This window comes from Cryptomeria japonica, chromosome 8 (assembly GCF_030272615.1).
Source record: "Cryptomeria japonica chromosome 8, Sugi_1.0, whole genome shotgun sequence".
Classification (NCBI taxonomy): Eukaryota; Viridiplantae; Streptophyta; class Pinopsida; order Cupressales; family Cupressaceae; genus Cryptomeria; species Cryptomeria japonica.
Window position 1 is genome coordinate 574251917 of NC_081412.1, and position 21645 is coordinate 574273561.

The window sequence follows — 21645 nt, forward strand, 5'->3', positions numbered from 1 at the left end:
AGATCTTCATAAACACTTGTAGACAATGGGTAACTAAGACTGACCATTGAGTGGATGAGGCAAAACACATCACAATCCCTTTAATATTAAGAAAATAATAGGGAATATGAAGTAAATCTGACATAAAATGCAATATTCCAATCCAATATATGGCTTGGGCATTTGTAAAGGTAGAGCTCAATAGATAATCTTATGATTCTAAATATGAGCCTTTTTAGTTTTCCAAGAATCTATTATAATCTAGAATTTATTTTATGCGTACAAAGGACTGTGACCTATGCACATATTATCACATAACATTATTAAGAACATTAAAGAAAGGCAACATGACATAGTTTTATATTTAGAATAATATTAAGGCTCAACTGTCGATTTTATGATTTTACAAAACCAAACCAACTCACCTGATCAAGTTATCAATTATACAAAAATATTTCAAATTTTTTTGATCACTTGTATAGAGGTCCTATCTGTTTCAGAAGCTAATACATTTTGAGTTTTCAATATCTGACCTAAAACTCTGAAGAAAATAAGATCCGATCAAATCATATTCTTTTTTGAAGAAAAATTGATGTTTAATCATCCTCTATCTCTAGCTTATATAGCCTCCTCTATTGTAGGGAAGATAAGATTTTCTTTTCACTATAATTCACAAAAATTTGATTTGAAATGACAATATCTAACCACTTTCACACTATAAGGTTGTGAGTTACAAATTTTCACAAATCCTTTGCATGTTGGGCACGTAGGTTGTGTCGTGTTTCTATATCAGATTTTGGGAGCCGCAAACTCTGCATGGACTTCCTCAATAGACTTGTAGACATCACTAGGAAATGTCAAGGTTGGAACTTGACCACCCACCATATGTGGTGTGCCATCTGAGAATCGAGAAGCTCCCTATATTGTATGATCTCTTTCCTCCATCAGGCCAACATGTGGCATGTTATCAGAAAGAAGATGGAGAAGTAAAGTTTTTGTTCGCAGAGACACACAAAATCATAGTGTGTCCTATTTGGCTTGCCATGCAATAAGGAACAAAGCTATCCATTTGAAAGAAAAGGGTTGAAATACTAACCTCTATAAAAGGTTTTATAGTTCTAACGATTCACAGGGGAATAACCCCAAAATCTCTAATTTTGTAGACCAGCACCTTAGACACTTCCGATTGGATTGATGAACTTTGCCGCAAAGAGTCTAAAAAATATGCATACTCAAAAAACTTTTGAAGAACAAAGCTCTTGCCACAACAAACAGCCATGAAATATTTTACTTGAAAATTTTGAAACTTTGCAAAAAATGTAGTCTTACCCTACCACAACTTGCAAAAGTTGAATGTTAGTTGGAAACACTTAAAGTATACATCAACAAAAGCTGTCCAAAAGAAAGGGGGGCACTTAAACCAAAATTTTGTCATGGAAGGGACGATAAAATATGACATAAGATGAAAGAAAATGTTAATGGTAATAATATTTTTTATGATATGAATTAGGTTTCTCTTTTTGAGGCCCTTAAATTGTGATAATAAATACCCAAAATTTTAGAAAGCCATAAGTTATGGTGAGCTGCCCTATTACTCATGTATTTGCATTGTGATTAGTTTATTTCTCCTTATATGAAGATAGGCAAAGTAATAAATGTTGGTATATCTACGTGATTGGACCTATCCTCCTAAACCCAACCGGATAAAGCCTTTCTGCTAGATGGACAAGGATATCACTCCGGTCCCCTTCAAACATTACTCTACTACTAGATAGTCATCTATAGCCTTGATAGAGTTATCCATATCACCTCTTTTACCTTTTGATAAAATTAAATTTATTTCTTCTCTTTCTACTTCCTCTTTTTATATTATAAAGAGGTTGGGTGTTTGAGTGGTAGGAGTGGCCTTGAGATTTTTCACTTATCCCGAGAAGTATTAAATTGCCACCTCATCATTCATGGAGGTATTAAATGTAAGATTATCATGTGAATCATATGGGAATGCCACCTATACATGATAAGACATTCTAAACGATTACATATCGTTATAATCATGAGTTAAGAATGACAACAAGATCATCACGGATTTTATACCGTAAAAGATAATATTAAAATATTAATACTCACTTTGCCTAAGGCATATGATTTACATCATCCCTTGTCACCAAACAATAGAATGTTAACTCTTAGTGCCCACTATCCTTGGGGATTTTTCTAGACGTCATCTGATTCTCAAGAAAATCTAATAAAATAAAATGCCCTAATAAATCCTACTCGTGTAAGAAGTGCAATTGTCTATAAAATGGGGCCCATGTTAATTACAATTATCATCCTAAATTAGTAGAGTATTGAGAGTAATAGAAGACCTTTAGAGATGGATACACCTATGAGGTTCAAAAATTTTAAGAAACAAAGGCCCTTTCTAGGGTAGATAAGCGATTCTCACCTTGAGTATCTTCTCGGGACCAACAACGACCTCATCATAACTACTGTAAAATGAATACTGGGAGCCAACTTCCTGGTTAGTGAGGAAAGATACCAAGTGAACTCAAGTATCTCATCCTACTTCATGGGTTCTCTATTGGACTTTGGAGACCCAAAGGATGACATAGCCAAAATGATGTAGGGTTTTTTCAGGAAAGAGTATACTAGCCACTTGGAACAAATTTTGGAGGTGGCATAATATGGAATAGGGTTGCCTACCACCACTAACCTAAAGGCACACCTTGAATGAGATGTCATGGTTCATTGACACCCATTTATCACCAAATTTTTCACCATGAGCATAGGGAGCATCGAGAATATTATGGTCTAGCTTGTGCGTTTCTTTGTAAGATTACCAGAATAGACCTTGATTTTGAAGCTTGTTGGATTGGGGAGTTTTGAGTCATGGTGGATGATTATGGGTGGGAAAAGAATGAGAAAATGAGGGAGGAAGAGGTCCTAGTGATGAAGGATGAGGAGGATGACAACAATGACTCATATGATCTTGATGAAAATTAGTCCCCTCTAGTGTGCTATGCTAGTGTTGGTGCTGCAAAAAATGAATCAATGGGATTTTGTTTTTGTTTTGTTTTTTGAAAGATGGTGAATGCAAGTTGTAAATATAACTTTCTCTCTATATAATAGAATATAAATATTTTGTCAAACTATCTTGTTTATGTGTTATCTCTTTTTACATGCATGAAAAGTTGTTAATTTTTTTTTTTTCTTTCTGCACACTTTGAAACTCTTATGCTTGAATGATTTAAAGATAAAAGACGCATTCATTGTATATAGTAACTAATGAATTGGTAGGAAAATACCTGAGTCCATGCTTACCATTCATGGTGGTTTGAAAGAAATTGTGTCCTTTACCTTAAAGATACTTTGAAAGTTTTAATAGTGATCTTGTAGTCATAACCAAACTCGGATGAATCCTAAAAAAAATGATACTTTATTAAAACTATACACAACGTTAAAAAGGAGACTATGCAGTATAATTTCATTGAAAAATAAAAATTAACCTACTTCTATGATTTAAAAAAAAAATTAAACTAAATAAATCCATTAATAGGATTTTCTAAATAACTCCCATTTCTCCCTAATCTTATGTAACTCTTGTACTTGTGGGGGTGAATCTAAAAATAAAGGGGTGATAAATTTTTGGTACATAAGGAACTTTTTATTTTATTGCAAAAAGGAAAAAGAATAGCTATGGAAGTATTACTTTCTAATGAAAAATAGGTAAAAGACCTTACCTCTGATAAGTCATCATTGTGCTCAAAAAAAGGAAAAGTTGAAACAATTTTACCTGCTTGTTGAAAATCTTATGGGGCATCCACGTAGGGGTACAATGGGCATTTTCACCTGAGTTGTCAAGTCACCACCAACTATCACTTGTTCTAAGCTTGTTTGGTATCCTTTGAGAGGGGATGGTATAGGTTTGAACCTTGCTTCAAGTGAATTACAAAATAGTCCAATCTCATCCCAGAATTGAGAATCATTCATATCGGTTTCATCTTGGTAGGCCCCTTGGGTCTTTTTCTTTCCCTTTAGAGAGATATGGGCCCATTCTTCATCATTTTCATTATCAGTTGTCACACAGTCTTTGGGATCCAAGGCTTGTTCAAAGATTTTTGTTCATAGTTCAGATGACCAATTGACCTCTAGACCACCGATCTGCCTTTGTAAAGTGAAATCATTTTGGGTTTGAGTGGAGTTGGACAAAAGATATTTTTCTATTAAAGGAAGAGAGAAAATCAACTCTTGAATAAAATCTACCTCTTCAAAGGTAATATCTTGTTCTGCAAGAACTTCCTTGTCTGCTTGATTGGAGACTAGGATTAGTAATCCCCCTCTCTTCTTCCTCATGTATGAACTGGGGAACATGTCCTAATAAAATTGGTAGAACATTATTTCTTCATCAATGGCATTTAATTGGTTTTGTATATCATACATGATCTATCTAGCCTTTAGAAGAAACTCTTCCTTAGGATGTAGGGCCATAATCGGGCTCTCCAACAAGAAACCATAAGAATAAATTTTCATTGCATTTTCTTGAGATTACCAACCCAAAGTAGGGTTATTTCAGCTCCCATTGGGCATGCCAAGAAAATACTATTGATCCCTAATTAGTTTGAAGACATGAAGTGGGGCACTCGAGAAGTTCCACAAGGATGGGGCCCATTGCATCTTGTGGAATGACCTCCAAGATTTTAGTAGCCAACTCTTCATTATTTAGAAAGAGAGGATGAAAAGGGAAAGAAGGCATCGTAAACCTAACCCTATTGGATAATAGAAAGGAAACTCAAAAAAGAAGGATATCTTCAAAAACATCTGTGGACAATTGGTACTAAGACTGACCATTGAGCAGACAAGGCACAATATATCACAATCCCTTTAATATTGAGAAAATAATAGGGCAAAGTAACTTTGACATCAGACACAATATTCCAATCTGATTTTATGGAGGGTGTTCATAAAGGTAGAGCTCAACAAACAATCTTACAATTCTAAATACGACTCTTTTTAGTTTTGCAAGAATGGTATAATCTAGAATTCATTTTATGAGCATGAAGGTGTGATGTATGCACACTATTCATAACCTCATAAAGAAAAATTCCAAAGAAACGAAAATAGAATCGAATAGACAAGATTAGCACAAAATATTATTAAGAACATTAGAGAAAGGAAACATGGCACAATTTGCTATTTAGAATAATATTAAGGCTCAATTATCAATTATGTGATTTTATAAAACCAAACCAGATCTCTTGATCAAGTTATTACTTTTACAAAAATGTTTCAAAAAATTTGGATCACTTGTACAAAGGTCCTATCTCTTTCAAAAGTTAATATATTTTGAGTTTTCAATATTTGACCTAAAACATGGAAGAAATAAAGATTCGATCAGATCATATTATTATAAGAAAAATCGATGTTTAATCGTCCTCTATCTCTGGATTTTATATCCCCTTATACTATAGTGAAGATAAAATTTCATTTTTGCCACCATTCAAAAAGATTTGATTTGGAATGACAATATCTGATCACTTTCATGCCAAAAGGTTGAGGGTTACAATTTTTCCCAAATTGCCACCATGTTGGGCATGTAGGTTGTGTCATGTTTCCGTATCAGATTTTGGTAGCCTTGAACTCTGGATGGCCTTGCTCAGTAGATTTGAACACATCCACTAGGAAATGTTGAGGTCAAAAATCAACCACCCATCATATGTGGCATGCCATTGGAGAATTGGGAAGCCCCTTGTATTGTATGATCTCTTTCCTCTGTCGAGCCAACACATGGTGGGTTATTAGAAAGAAGCTGGAGAAGTAAATTTTTTGTTTGTAGAGATATGCAAAATCACAATGTGTACCATGGGCCCCCCCATGCAATAAGGAAAGAAACTATCTATTTGAAAGAAAAGGGTCGGAAGGCTGACCATTGTAAAAGGTTTTATAGTACCAATGTGAAAGTATGCGAAGCATGGGATGAGATTGCCCCAAAACCTATTTAGGAAGCTAAATTTGAGATCATACCTATTGCTAAAGAAGAAAAGACTCCTCCGATAGGAAGCAATGAGGAGAAACTAGATGATGAAGAAGAAGAAGACAAAGAAGAAATGGAACAAGCAATCAAGACCCCAAAGTATGTGTAGAAGAATCATTTAGAAGATTGGATAATTAGAGACATAAATAAAGAAGTTCAGACAAGAAGAAGTTTTCTAGAGGTAAATGAGCAACTAATTGTTGTTTCCTTTCACTTATTGAACTGAAATCATATAAGGAAGAAATAAAATAAGAAAGTTGGGTTAAAGCTATGAAAGAAGAGCTGAATTAAATAAAAAAGAATCAAACTTGGGAATAGGTACGTAAACCGGTGGACAATAATGTAATAGGAACAAAGTGGGTGTTTCAGAACAAATTGTATGAACATAGACAAGTCACAAGGAAGAAGGAAAGATTGGTATGTAAAGGCTATTATTAGGTAGAATTTATTGATTTTGAAGAAACTTTTGACCCTATTGCTAGGATGGAAGCTATCAAAATGTTTCTTGAATTTTCTACCTACAAAAACTTTCTAGTGTATCAAATGGATGTTAAGTCAGTGTTTCTTAATCGAGAGTTGGAAGAAGAAGTGTGCATTAAATAACCAGATGGATTTAAAATGTTAAAAAATATAGATATGGTTTGCAGATTAAAGAAGACATTGTATAGACTTAAACAAGCACCTAGAGCATGGCATATGAGATTGAACAAGTACTTGTTGAAATAGAATTTCAGAAAAGGTACTGCTCACAACAATCTTTAATTTAAGGTTGAAGGTATTAAGTTGTTGATTGTTGATGTTTATGTTGATGATATTATTTTTGGAGGAAGCAATAGTTTGTGCAAAGAATTTGTGTAAGAAAAGCAAAAAGAATTTGAGATTAATATGTTTGGTGAAATGTCTTTCTATCTTGGGCTTCAAGTTACTTAGTTGGATGACGGAATTTTCATTTCTCAAGCTAATTATGTTAAAGAGATGTTGAAGAAGTTTGATATAGAGAATGGTAAACCTGTTACTACCCCTTTAGCTATTGGATGCAAGTTGGGGAAATATGATGCATCTCCAAATATTGATCTGAAGAAGTATAGATCTATGATTGGAGGACTATTGTATCTTACCACTTTTAGACTAGATATTATATAGGCTATATATTTTATTGCAAGATTTCAATCTAATTTGAAGTAGACTCATGATCAAGCAGTGAAAAGGATCTTCAGTTTTTTGAAAGGAACTCAATTTTTTTGCCTATGGTACAAAGGAGATGGAGATTTCACATTGAAGGACTGCACAAATGCTGATTGGGTTGGAAGTGTTGATGACAAGAAGAGTACAAGTGGTGGAGCATTCTTTTTGGAAAATGGATTTGTTTCATGGATAAGTAAGAAACAAGAATCCTTATCATTGTCCACTATTGAAGCTAAATATATTGCAACAACATCTTGATGTACTCAAGTTTTATGGATGCAACAAACTCTTAGGGATATCACAGTTATATATGATGAAGCTATTACTATCATGTATGACAAAACCAGTTGTTGCATCCTAAATTTTACTCCCTTATAATTTTGTCCTCATTCGGATCCTCACCTTGGCGTTCATCCCCCAAGGTCTAAATGGAGCCATGATTTTTCTCATACCATGCACCAAACTCATTTTTTTCAATACCTGCACTTTCTCCCCCAATTTTCTAAGTCCCTAATTGGTTAGGACCAAAGCGCCCTCACTCTAGCCCTCCCAATCGGGGCCCATTTTGGGGCCTCTCAATGATCATTTTAAATGAGTGGGAATCCTAATCCCGTGTCAACTCATGTCAAAAAATTAATTTTTTTTCAACCAACATGTATAAAAGGAGGTCTAACCCTGTCATTTTGACAAGACACATCCATGAATTCAATCACACAAATCAAGCATTCTTTCAAATTCAAGTGAGCAAGCAATAAGTCTTCTTTCAAGAATTGGAGTAGAAGTAAGTCAAGATTCAAGCATTGGAGATGACATTAATGTTCTATGTTTTATGAAGACTACATGAAACCCTAATTCCCCATGAAGACAAACAAAACTTCATAAAAAAGTATATCAGTAGTGTTTCAAATATTTTCACCATTTCTCTCAAAAGGAAATCATTTCCATTACAATATTTCATTTAAATTTTAATTCTATTTCATGGTTAATTCCAAAATGAGAGTGTGACCTAAGGCAAACCCTTATTCCTAGACAAATTTCCCTTCTCTACCATGTGCAAGAATATGTACAGAGCTACAATTTTTAGAATAAACATTATTCATAGTGAGGAAACGATTCCCCTTTGAATGACAAAAAATCTAGAGGATGAAAGCAATAGGCATTTTGGTCCTGACAATTCAAGATGACCTTGTAGGAACAGATCTGAACACTCACATATTGCTCAAATCCATGTTCTTGGCTCCGTTACATGACTATAGCTCATTGTTTATGCATAATTACTTTAATTTTAATATATTTACCCTAATTCCAACATTTTCACAATTCAAATTAAAAAGAGGCAATCAAACTCCAACCAGTGAATCTAATTAGAATTCTTAGCCCTACCTTAGTTGGATTGAGGCTAAATCTATTGGATTAACCCCTCTTTAACGTAGTTGGTCCCTCAGAAAAATATTAGTGGTTTTAGTACATTTAGTGGTGGAAACTCTAATATTGTCACCACTCAACATTTTGGTGAACTTGACATCTTGCACCTTAAATTTTGATTTATGTTCTTACATAGGATTGCTTATGCATTTACAAATTTAAATTTACATTTACAAGTTTGATTTTCAATTTAATTTCACAAATTTAGAGGTTAAATTCAGAATCTTAATTTTTAATTCTAAAATTGAACTTGTGGGTTGTCTAATTTGGATTAATTCTTTTAAATTTGATTATTCGTGCAATTTAAAATTCAAAATCTCACTCATAGATCTCATTTTCAATTGAATTACTTAAATTTAGTGGTTGAATTTACAAAAACCCTAATTTATAATTCTAAAATTTACATGTGGGTTGCTTAATTTTTCAAATCTATTTTCAGATCTAATCTTTATGATATGATATGCTATGATTTAGATGCATTTATCTTTCAAATTCACAAATCAAATTGCTTAATTAATTGGTTAATCAATCATTTTTACAAAATCTTGTATTGTTTTTAGTCACTATTTTCAAATTTCAAATTCAAATTTCCCTCCTTTGTGCACAAGTTTCACTATCATTAGTCCTACCTACAATATTGCCATGAGAAGAAGTTGTATAATTAAGGCTTCCTAAGGTTTAGTTACGATGAATATATGGAGCCTAATTTGGATAACTTATTTCATGAGAATGTTGGTGGTTCCTCTAATCCAACAAATGATGTCATTTATCCTCATTCTTTTCATAATTCACATGATGTGGATGAATCACTAACTTAGGTTTTCATTGATCAATTGGAGAAGATTGACAACGAATTTGAAAATCTTCAACAATGGATAAGTCAATAATACCCAAAAGTGAGGCAATCCCATTGATTGAAGTATTTAAAAGAATGATTTAAAGTAATAAAATTGGTGTTGATTTGTTGCGTGGCCTTGCTCATATTTTTGACACTAATATCATTCATATGAAAATTTGTACCAAAGTCCTTGGTTCCACTCAAGCTACTAGTCAAGTCAATCAATCTATTCCTATGCCGACATCCTTACCTAGTCTGCTTACATTCACCTCTTCTACCATGACTACTTGCACAAAAAAAGTTAATCCTATACATATTAGTCAAGGGGGCACCTTTGTTAATCAAAATTCTTTTATACCTCCTTCCATGAGTCTTCCATTTGTGACCCAATCATATCCCATACCTACATAGAATAGTGTTCTACCTTCTTACTCTCAACCTCAACCTACATACAATAATGTTACTCCTTTATCACAATCCAACATGTCCAATTTCAATCCATCTACCGAAGCAACCATCAATAACAACCCAAACTATCTCATCCCTACACGAACAACTAGCTTCCATCACCCAATCCAAGTTTAATGTACTCACATTTGATGTAGCGAGCCCATTATCTGATTAAATTGATCGTGTGGACCCTCCTAAACATATGGTAGTCCCTCAATTGGAGCTTTGCAATGGAAAAAGTGATCCCTTGACTCATGTGAAAATATTTCAAACTTTGTGTAGTGAATTTGCTCATGATCAAAGACTTATGGCTAAATTGTTTAGTCAAACCTTTAGGGACAAAGCTTTGCAATGGTATTTTTCTTTGCTTCCTTATTCTATTACATCATTTCAACAATTATCTTATTATTTCATTCAACAATTTCACAATAATATTGGTCCTAAGATTACTTTGACTTATTTGATTCATTGTAAGAAAGGTGTTAAAGAAAAAGAGATTGATTTTATTGGTAGATATAAACAATTGTATTCTCAAATTTCTTATCCTATGCCTAATCAAGATGTTCAAACAATTTTCATTGCTAATTTACAAAAATACATTAGGGATAAGCTTCTCTTTTCCAAATTTAGTTCCTTTACGCAGTTGTGCGCAATGCTTCATAATTATCAGCTTCAAGTGAGTCAATTTGAATCATCTCCTTCAATGGCTTCAGTCGATAAGAATGAGAGTTCTCAACAATATTTTGTGAAGTTTAAACCAAACAAGGGACATGTCAAGTTTAACGACAACATCAATAATGAAGTAGCAACCACGTCATGTGGCCCCTTTATCCAAATACTTTAGAAAATAATTTACTCCTCTTTTTGACTATTTGTATAATATAATGCCACAATTGATAAATAAAAATGCATTGGAACTTTCTCCCATATTCAAGCCAATTGATACCTCCAAACCTTTTCCTCCCTATCACGATCCCAAATCCTTTTGTCAATATCATCATCAACTAGGTTATGATATTGAGAAGTGTTATACCTTAAGGAGTAGGATTCAATAATTTATTGATAAGAATACCATATCTGTAGCTATTGTAATTGACAAAGGAAACAAATCTATATCTCCTCGTAATTAAATTCTTCAAATTTTTACTAATCCTTTTCCTTCAAATTTTACTTATGTGGTTGAGTCTGAGCCTCCTCCATATCCTCCCAATGACCTTGGCCTTGATTCTAATAACATGGTGAATCTTGTTAATGAACCTATACCTCCTAAGGACCTATGCATTACCTTTGATCCTAGTGAGACTATTGATGCACCTGATGGTCTACTATATATCATTATGAAGATCATAGACAAACTCTCACAAGAGGTTCTCATTGATTTAGTGTATATGGTAAATGTGATCACTGAAGAATATCTTTATACTTAACAATTGCATCAAGTAACATATGATAAATTTTATGTAGAGGTTAAGGTGTATGATGGTTTGTCTTTCCCTACTATTGGTTCTATTACTCTTCCCGTTGAGTTTGGTACTAAGAGCCTAGATGCAAATTTTTATATTATTCCTATAGAGGATCAATTTCGTGTGAAGTTGGGACATACTTGTCTCTCTTCCATGAAAGTGATCCATTCTACTATTCATAAGTGTCTCAAATTTACTCATAATGACAAAATCATAACATGTATCAACCCACAGTAAGGCATGGAGATCTTGATTACTTTTGGCCTAAATAATTTGAGCCTCTCAAGCCTCAAAGTGATGCTCTCTTTCAATCTTATCAAAAGTAGAAGAATGAGATAATCTTATCTTTGAATAAACATAGAGATCCTAGACCTATTCCTCCTCCTCATGATGAACCTGGTCTCCTTCCTACACCTTATATTCCTCCTATATATGTTGTAGTCTCGCCTCCTACATCTTACAAAGGGAAGCACCCGACATCTCCTATATTTCAACCTAGTAGGCCTTCTCCAATTACTCCTCCTTTAAAGGAAGAGAAGCCCATATTGATTGATCCTAAACCTTCACAACCCTTGACTAAGACTAAAAGAAACCATTGTGTGAGAGAAAATCAACAGATACATCATGCTAAGGTTTGTGAACTTGCTTCTCAACACATTTCCTACTTGAAGACACCAAATGTTAACTTGGTTCCATTTGTCCAGCCTCTGCCTAACCCTAGGGAGGAATTTCAACCTAAATGACCAAGGATAAAAATGCTTAAGAAATATGATGGTTCATGTTCTATTCATATTAGAGATCCTATTTTTATTAATCTTGATGAAGAAATGGATGAAAATATTATTCATGATATCAATATTGATGCCAATGATTCCAATGATGAATATGAGCTCATTGATGTTGATAATGATTTATCTAAAAAAATCTCAAAAGTATTAATCCTAGATCCTAGTAACAAATAAAGTGATTCATCATTAGAGCATGGTCCTTGTTTGGAACTTGTAGTAGCTCCATCTACCATAATTAAAGTTATTCCTCTCACATCTTGTCCACATTCCCAAAACAATGTTTAGCAAGATTGGGAGGCAGATGACTTGCTTGATTATCTTCATTCATGTCATAGACTATCTCTCTCCTCCCTTGCTTGCACCATTATTCTATTTCTATCTCAATTCTTCTATTTTTTGTCCATTGTGTTGTCTACTTGGGGAGGATGCAAAGCATTGAGGTCTCTTTGAATCTCTTCCATGTTGACTCAAAAGACACATGTGCCCTTCTTCCATTGTGGTTCTACTTCCTTTGGGGAATGAGATCAATTCAATACAAATATATTCATGATACATTATTTATCATAAGAGCATACTAACCCCAGAGTTAGTGGAACCCTTATGATTTTATGTTTTGTGACCATTATCCTTTGATTTTTCCTTTCTTGGGGGCATCTCATTATGGTAACATGCTTGTGTTTTGGATGCATGCTACCTTAAAGAAATTGCTCTCAGTAAGGCATATGCAATTTATTTAATGTGGGGGCATATACTTCATTTAATGTTTTAATTTATGCACACACTATCACATGTTTCAATACTCAAGTTACTTTGCAAATTGAGCCTTTTGCTTTGTAATTTGGTATTTTTCTTTTTTGTGACTCATAGTAAGTGAACCTGACTAGGCTAGCAGTCATGATTCTATCTCTTTCTTCTCTCTTATGATGTCCCTTTTACCTTGAAGTTGAAGTAGTAAGATCCTAAAGTCCCTTGCGGGCTTAGTGCATCTTATCTCTTTGATGTATTGGTTAAAGATTTTCAATGCAAACCTTTGTACTTTACTGAGAGTATGCTTAGTCTCAGAGACGTACTAAAGTGGGAGCTAAATGCAACATCCTAAAGTGTACCCCCGTATAATTTTATCCTCATTTGGTCCCTCTGCATAGTTTTCGTCCCCCAAGGCCTGATCGGAGCCCTAATTCTACTCAAACCATGCACCAAACTTATTTTTTCAATGCCTACACTTTCTCTCTCAATTTTCTAAGTCCCTAATTGGTCAGGACTAGAGCACTGGTGCCCTGGTCCTTAGGGACCAGAGCACCCTCACTCTGGTCCTCCCAATTAGGGCCCATTTTGGGACCTCTCAATGGTCATTTGAAATGAGTGGGAATCCTAATCCTGTGTTGGCTCATGTAAAAAAATTAATTTGTTTTTAAACCAACATGCATAAATGAAGGTCTACCCCTCTCATTTTGACAGACACATCCATGAATTCAATCACACAAATCAAGTATTCATTCAAATTCAAGTGAGCAAGCAATAAGTCTTCTTCCAAGCATTGGAGCATAAGTGAAGTCAAGATTCAAGCATTAAAGATAACATTCATGTTCTATGTTTTATGAAGAATACATGAAACCCTAATTCCCTATGAAGAAAAACAAAACTTCATAGAAAAGTATATCAGTAGTGTTTAAGACATTTTCAACATTTCCCTCAAAAGGAAATAATTTCCATTATAACAATTCATTTAAATTTTAATTCTATTTCATGGTTAATTCCAAAACCAGGGTGTGACCTAAGGCAAACCCTTATTCCTAAACATATTTCCTTTCTCTATTGTGTGCAAGAATAGGTACAAAGCTATAATTTTTAGAATCAACATTATTCACAGTGACAAATAGATTCTCTTTTGGATGGAGAGAAGTTCGGAGGACCAAAGCCACAGACATTTTGGTCTTGATAATTCATGATGACCTTTTGGGAATAGATCCAAACACTCGCATATTGCTCAGATCTAGGTTTGTGGCTCCGTTTGATGACTGTAGCTCATTGTTTATGCATAATTAATTTAATTTTAGTACATTTACAATAATTCCAACATTTTCACAATTCAACTTAAAAAGAGGAAATCAAAATCCAACTAGTGAATCTAATTAGAATTCTCAGCCCTATCTTAGTTGGATTGAGGATAGATCTATTAGATTCACCCCTCTTTAATGTAGTTGGTCCCTAAAGAAAATATTAGTGGTTTTACGACATTTAGTGGTAGTAAACCTAATATTTTCACCACTCTACACTAGTGTTATAAGCATTTCAAAGAATCCAATTATGCATTCAAGGACTAAACACATTTCAATCCGTTATCATTTCTTAAGAGAGAAGGTTGCTGAAAAAGAAGTCAGACTAGAATATATTTCTATATCAGAGCAGATAGAAAATATTTTTACAAAGGATTTTGTGAAGGATACTTTTGAGTATCTCAGACAGAAGTTAGGGGTCATTGCCACACTCATTCTTCCAAGTAGATGCAATTTTGGTGGTGCATCTTTCTAGGGGGAGACTTAGGGATTATATTTTTTCTCGGATTGATGTTGTTGCTACTCTTAGGGGGAGTAGTGGTGTGAGTGGTTAGTATGTTTCTATTTATGCACCCTTTGTTATTGTTGTCAAAGGAGGAGAGAGTTGTTGTGAGATTATCAGTTGATGTCTATTAGTTGTTTATTGGAGTTTCCCTCAATGACAAAGGGGGAGAATATTAGAAGCATGAGCTTGTATGATTGTCATTGATGTCAAACTTGGTTGTCTGAATGGATATTGGTCTAGATATGCTTTTTTAGACCTTGGTTATTTGATTAGAGTTTTTTTCGGATACTCTTTTGGTGTTGGTTGTGACATCCTATACTTAGGGTGGTCCAGAAAGATTTTGGTGCCCTCTAGATATGTTGTTAATTGCATTGAAGTTTAGTAGATCATGATCTTTTGGTCTAGATATGTGCTAGAAGAAATGTTGAGGTGACTATTTTGGTCTCACTTTGGCTTGTGGAGATCTGCATGAAGTATTTTTTATTGGAAGTGGTTATGTGGTCAACTAGTTGATTATATCTACTTGTTATGCCCCTCTTTCTCCTAGAGTGGATCAATTTAAGTCCTACTGGTCTGGGTGACTTGTTTAAGATTTCAATGTTGTATCTCATATATAAGATGTGCGAAAGGATGATTTGAGTATGGATGAGAAGTGAATTGTGTAATAAGTGTATGCAAATGATTTTCAAGTAGATTTGAGTTTGTGGTGATGCGAAAGATAGTTTGGGCAAAGCTTTGAAGTTGATATATTATGTCAGATAGAATGTTGTGACAATGCAGATTGTTAGAGATGTTTTCCATATTATTGATTGATTGATTACTATTCAAGGATAATTTCATCATCAGGAGAATCCTTCTCAATTTTGGTTCAACTATTTCATTCATTGGCAATTGATAGTGGGTCATTCGACAACAATTTGTATTTTGTCTTAAAGAAGTGTTCTTCAACTGCACAAGTCCATTGTATCTTGCCTAAGGTTGTGTTCCCACTAATACATTTGGCCTAAAATTTTGATGGAGGTTTCTGATGGAGAAGGTATATTGTGATCAAATTTGATTTTTTTTTTAAAAAATGCCCGATTTCGTGGGAATTCTGATGATAATGCAACATTTGGTTTCGATGGGAAAGGAATTGCCAATGACATTTGGGCTTTTTTAGAAAAAGTGCCCATGTTCATCAAAATTCCAATGACCGCGTGCATTACTTCAACAAAAAAAAAAGGCCAAGTCATTTCATAAATTTCGCATCTTCGTCCCGTTGACCTCTACCATTACTTCATCCCACCTCTACCATTACAAAATCCCGCCTCTATAGGGAACCAACTGTGGAATGAAGTGGTGTTGTAGGAGCAGCTATACCAGGATACCAGGCGACGGGAAACTTTCCAGCTTCATGGTAGGAATTTTGTTATGTTTTTGTGTTTGTCGTCTGTTTAGGGGCATTTTCAAGTCTGGGCATTATTTAATGTAATAAGGACATGTTTTGGGCCCATTTGTAATCTATTTTGCATTTTGTTAGGGGTGTATGGGTTTAGGATTTAAACCGATAATGAGGGAGAACAATCCAATGACAATGAAGGCCTACCCATACCCCCTAGTAACATTGCTCTCCAGTAAAGTATTTTCTCATTTGTTTAGCTTCCTTCAAAGCACCGGTTGAACTACCCAACCTCTTTGATTAGTCTATTGTTACCATCCAAATTAGTTAGGTATGAAGGATAGCCTCACCCTCGATAATGAGGGAGAACAATCCAATGGGGTAATGAAATAGAATTAAGTGGGGTTCCCTAAGAGCCTCCCTCCCTTCAACTGAACTGTCGAGAACCTAATTTCCTTAACTGGGGGTGAACTACCTCCATCCTTTGGACTGACTTCAATCCCTCTTCCCCAGGATGGAGCGTAACAACTATGGATCGATCCTCCGACCAGAAAAAAATCAGATGGAATAGATCTTCTTCCATAATAGAATAGTAGGGGCCCTGACATAACCCCTCTCTCCATTTATCATTGTTCTCACAGAAATGACTATAGAAGCGACCAACATCCATTTAGCTAATAAACCATCGATCAATTGATTATTTTTTTCTAGACATGACTAGTGAAGTGACCAAAATCAATGACCCTAATCTACACCGCACATTGAATGAAGGTTATCCCGATATCTGAAGCAATGAAGGTGAGTCTCCATCTAGAATGGGGAACCCTTGCAAGGAGAGGTGTTAGTTGTTCCTCATTGCTTCTCTTCATCCGATAGAGGCAACAAAGAAAGCAGCCGCAGTGATAGATCCATCTCGTGATCCTGTGGGCAACTACTACTATAGTTGTCCTTCACTGCTCTATGCTCTGATATCTGCTACTACTCAAATTGAGGTGATATCCCTGCTGTAGAACCGTGAGAGCACTTGTGTAGTGATCGAGTGCTATTTTTTGTCAGTGTTTTGGAAGGGAGCATAAGTTTACCATTAGGAAGGTGGTATAAAATGGTGAAAGATTATAAGATAGGGAGGTAAGTAATGAAGGATGTAATGGTGAAAGAGTAAGTTAGGATATGTTAGGGGTTTGGAAGGTAGGAAAGTGAATGGGGGGAGATAAATTAAGGATGTGAAGGATGGAATGGGGCTAGGTAGTTGCAGTATAAGTAAGTGTGTATGAGGTTAAGGTTTAGGATAGGATGTAGGAAAGCAGAGGAGGTTAAGATAGGGGATATGAAAGGTAGATGGAAGGTAATAATGATAGGAAGTGAGGTAAAGGTTATGAGGTGTGGGCTAGAAAATAGGGTGTAGGAAATGGAAGGAAGGGTCATATCACTTTGAGAGTTTTCACCAAGATGAGTAGCCCGAGTATGGACCTCAAATCTTACAAGCCATGAGGATCCACTTGTAGTAGAGGAGCATATACTTGCATCTTGGGAGCTTATTAGGAGTTTGCCTTGAATTTGGGAAATACACATAGAGGAGATAGAATATTGATCAATACACATTACCTAGCCTAATCATGCATAAATACAAGAGGTATAGACTATAGCAAGCACATATCATGAGCCAAAGGATCATATTTGAGAGTTGCTTCATCTCCAATCCTCTACATTTTTAAGATCCATAAATGGGGTTGAGGTTAAGTCTTGGTTACTTAGCTTGGACTTATGCTTTGGGTTGCATCTATATGTGAGAAACTTAAAGGCATAATTTTCAATGCAATTTTTGAGAGGACTTGATTCCACCTTGTGGTACTGGGAGGATAAAATGCACCAACTCACATTGGAAACCCTCTCTAGATACCATTTTGGAGTGCTTCAAAGTGTGTTCTATTTCAAAATATTTTTGACAAAGATGCATAGATGAGTTTCACAATTTACATAATAAGGTTTCATAGTGGCTCAACATGAGAGTTAGTTTTTGGAGTTCTTGTAGTTTGTATATTACATTCAAGACAAGTTAATTGTCAATTATTTCATTAGGGGTGGAAAGCCCAAAATTTTAGTTTTCCTACACATGGCCAATCCAAATGACTTTAGGGTTGCTATGGCAAAGTCTCCTATGGAAAAGGAGGTACATGGGAGGACACAAGAGGCATGAGAGAAGTTTGTAACCAGTTATGGAAAAGTCTCTCATTTTAGGTATAAGAGATTATAGGGCTATCAAGCTAGGCCTTCTATGACTCAACAACCTTTTAGGGGAGAATCTAGTGTTTTTAGTAATTAGGATCTTCTAATTATGGTGGGGCCTAGCCAACATAGGGTTATATGAGAGGCAAATGTTATGTATATGTTAGTATCAGACAGAGAGTGCCCACAAGGTTTTAGAGTAGGTGGACACCATCCTATGATGTCAAAGTAGATAGTTGATATGTGGGTCTTTACCCTCCCAACCACTCAACATATACCACCATGGGTCTTTACCCTCCCAAACACATAAAGGTCAAAGGAAGATTCAGTGCTACAACACTCACTTTTTGTGGCAGTCACTCCTTTCATGGCCATTCTTCTTCACACAAGACTCTCTAACATTAATTATGATGATAGTGTACCTCCTTAAACCTTCCATGAACACCTAACTCAATACCAAACTCTTTCCCAATCTCGCTAAGTTCAATAGTGATTTCTCCTTTAATTCTTGATGAATTCTTCATTGCCTGTTCACTTGGAATTGAATTGATTTTATAATTAAGAAATGAACTGTTTGGTCAGATGCCTCAAAGAAATGTGGTCTAATGAAATGCTATAATTTCAGGATATGCACAAACAATGTTTGTTGAAATGGATTTACAAAATTCCAATGAAATCTGATCGGTGGGTATAAATTCGGGCCCTACAACGGCCAGTAGCCTTTACCCTCTACAACCTTTGCCAACATTCTTCTAGTCTGTGCAAAAATGAGAGCTTGACAACATTCTTTCACTTTTAGCTAGATATTTTTTTCAAGAATTTTATCTCTAGATTTAATATTTCTTTTCTTGCATGAATCTATTAATTTTGAGATAACAAATCTTGCCTTCATGAATTGATCCTAGTTTATCCCTTTAACCCTGATTAATTTATTTAGAGTGTTTAGTTCCATTTTAATCCTTTCTTTTACAATTAAATATTATTAAAAAATTGTATTATTGTTCCAAATTTTGTGGATATTTAGGACTACAAAATTTTTACTAGAGCACGCATCTTGGTACTTCTTACTTTTAGAAGCTCACTCCTCTAATGTTTGATAAGATAGATATGAATGATTGAAGTTAAACTACATGTTTTTAAAGATGAAGGTGCATTTGAGGTTTAGATGATCTTCCATGACAAAGTCAAAGGAAAGTTATATAAACCTATTTTAAAAATCATATTATCATTATACTCGAGCCATTTGGAAAATTAAAAAAATATATGCAATCTCTTAACTATTTTTCTTAAACCTAGCATTTTGTTTATCATAACTATTTTGACAAATTTTGAAACCATTAGAGGTACCTTTCACTTCAGTAGATGGGGCATTCATTCATGTTGAATTTGTGATAGCTTATTTGCCTCTTTATAGACAACAAATTATCCATACGAATTATCATATATACTTGTAACCTCCATCCCAAACCACCTATTTCACTCTTCTTCCTTTGTGTACCTCTTTTATTCTTTCATTACCTCTTTGCTTACCTAAATTCAATCCAAAACATAGTGTATATAGCATCAAAAAAATTCCATATTTGATTAATATTATCCACAACATATCGAAAAGACAAATACCACACTTACTGTGTCATCAACCAAAAATAATTTACTTACATATTCAAAGAGTTCAATAATCTAGAAACATCCCTGTAGTGCTCTACACATGTCCTCGAAGGTTCAAGAAATACTTATCATCCATTGGTCCAAACTTTAAATCACTTTACACGCATGAAAATAATTGCAACCATACACAAATTCCCACCCAATAGATTCTCTCAAACTAGTTTACTATCTTAACATAGGGTCAAGGAAAAGCGGGCCAAAATAGGAATCCAAGTGTCTTAAAAGCCGTCAAGACCATAGTGGTGAGGATTGAATTTATTTCTTTAGTGATATCTTTCTCTAGATTAATTAGTTGGGGATTCTATTAGGACCTTTTCCTAATTAAAAAAAATATAAAGATTACACCCTAAATATTGCATTACATCCCTAAATATTGCATTCATAATAGAATAAATTTCTGCAATATTGAGACTAAATTCATAATAGACTTATAGTGATGAATAAATAAATATTTAAGATTCTCAAAAATTTGATGTTTTCTTTCTCCCAACCATCATTGGATATTGGGTGATCTTTGAGGCATTATGTCAAACAGTTCATGTGCCTTATCTAAGCTTACACATTTTGAGTGCATGTGTACCTGGGCAGTTGCACTACAACATCTATTCTCACTAATCACATTTGGTTGGAAGTTTCTAAATCCATTTCAAACACATTTTGTGCATGTCCTGCAATCACAACATTCCATTAGATCACGTTTCTTTGATGCATCTCACCAAACAATTCATGCGCTTTCATGTCTATACTTCCACATTTGCCAAACATGTCAAACAGAGCATTTCCAACCATAAGTATCTGATATTAATTGGCCTTACCTTTTGCTTTGATGGAAGCCCCTACTCTATTCCAAAGCTCCCATTTTGGCATAGGTAGAGAGTATGTTGGCAAATAAAACTGATCGAAATGGAAATCTATTTGTTGCATTGACTGCATTGTGAGGATGCTTATGTATTTCATCGACAGCATAAAGTAGGAAAGGACATGAGAATATCTCCTCGGGGAGGTATTCTATGACAACTGTGAGGTAGATGAGAGTTTCTTATGCCATTTGCTTTGTTCTATGCAGTCAAACATGGGAACACTATTTGAATTCAAATGCTAACAGTGATTTTCTTTTTAACAAAAATGGATAGGAAGGGACGTCAAGGGAAGGAATGGGCCCACAGCACACCTAAGAATTCAAAGCTTAGTGTGTGTTGTTTAAGGCTACCCTGTTAAGACATCATAATTAATTGGCTCTTCACTCCTAAGACCTTCAAAAGTCTTTAATAGCTTCATTGAGTCCTTTGGTCTTCCAAATGCACCTGCACCAACTTGAATTCTCCTTTAATGCTTGATTGCTTGTTCACTTGGAATTGAATCAATTTTATAATTAAGAGATCACTTGAATTGTAGGTAGACCCCTTCAAATGATAGTGTAGGCTTCCTTTTATACCTAATATATGTCTTGAAAGCATTTTAACCCGATGGCTTTAAATTAAAGTACTTTCTCTTCTATTTGGTATTGGTGGAGCAGAGGTTGCATTGCATCATCCTAAGATACATATTTCCCCAGATACAACACAAGTTAAATGTATCCCAAGTTGATGCAAAGCAACCTCTACTCTAGAGATCACCAAAAAATAAAGAAAGAACTTTAATTTAATGCCATC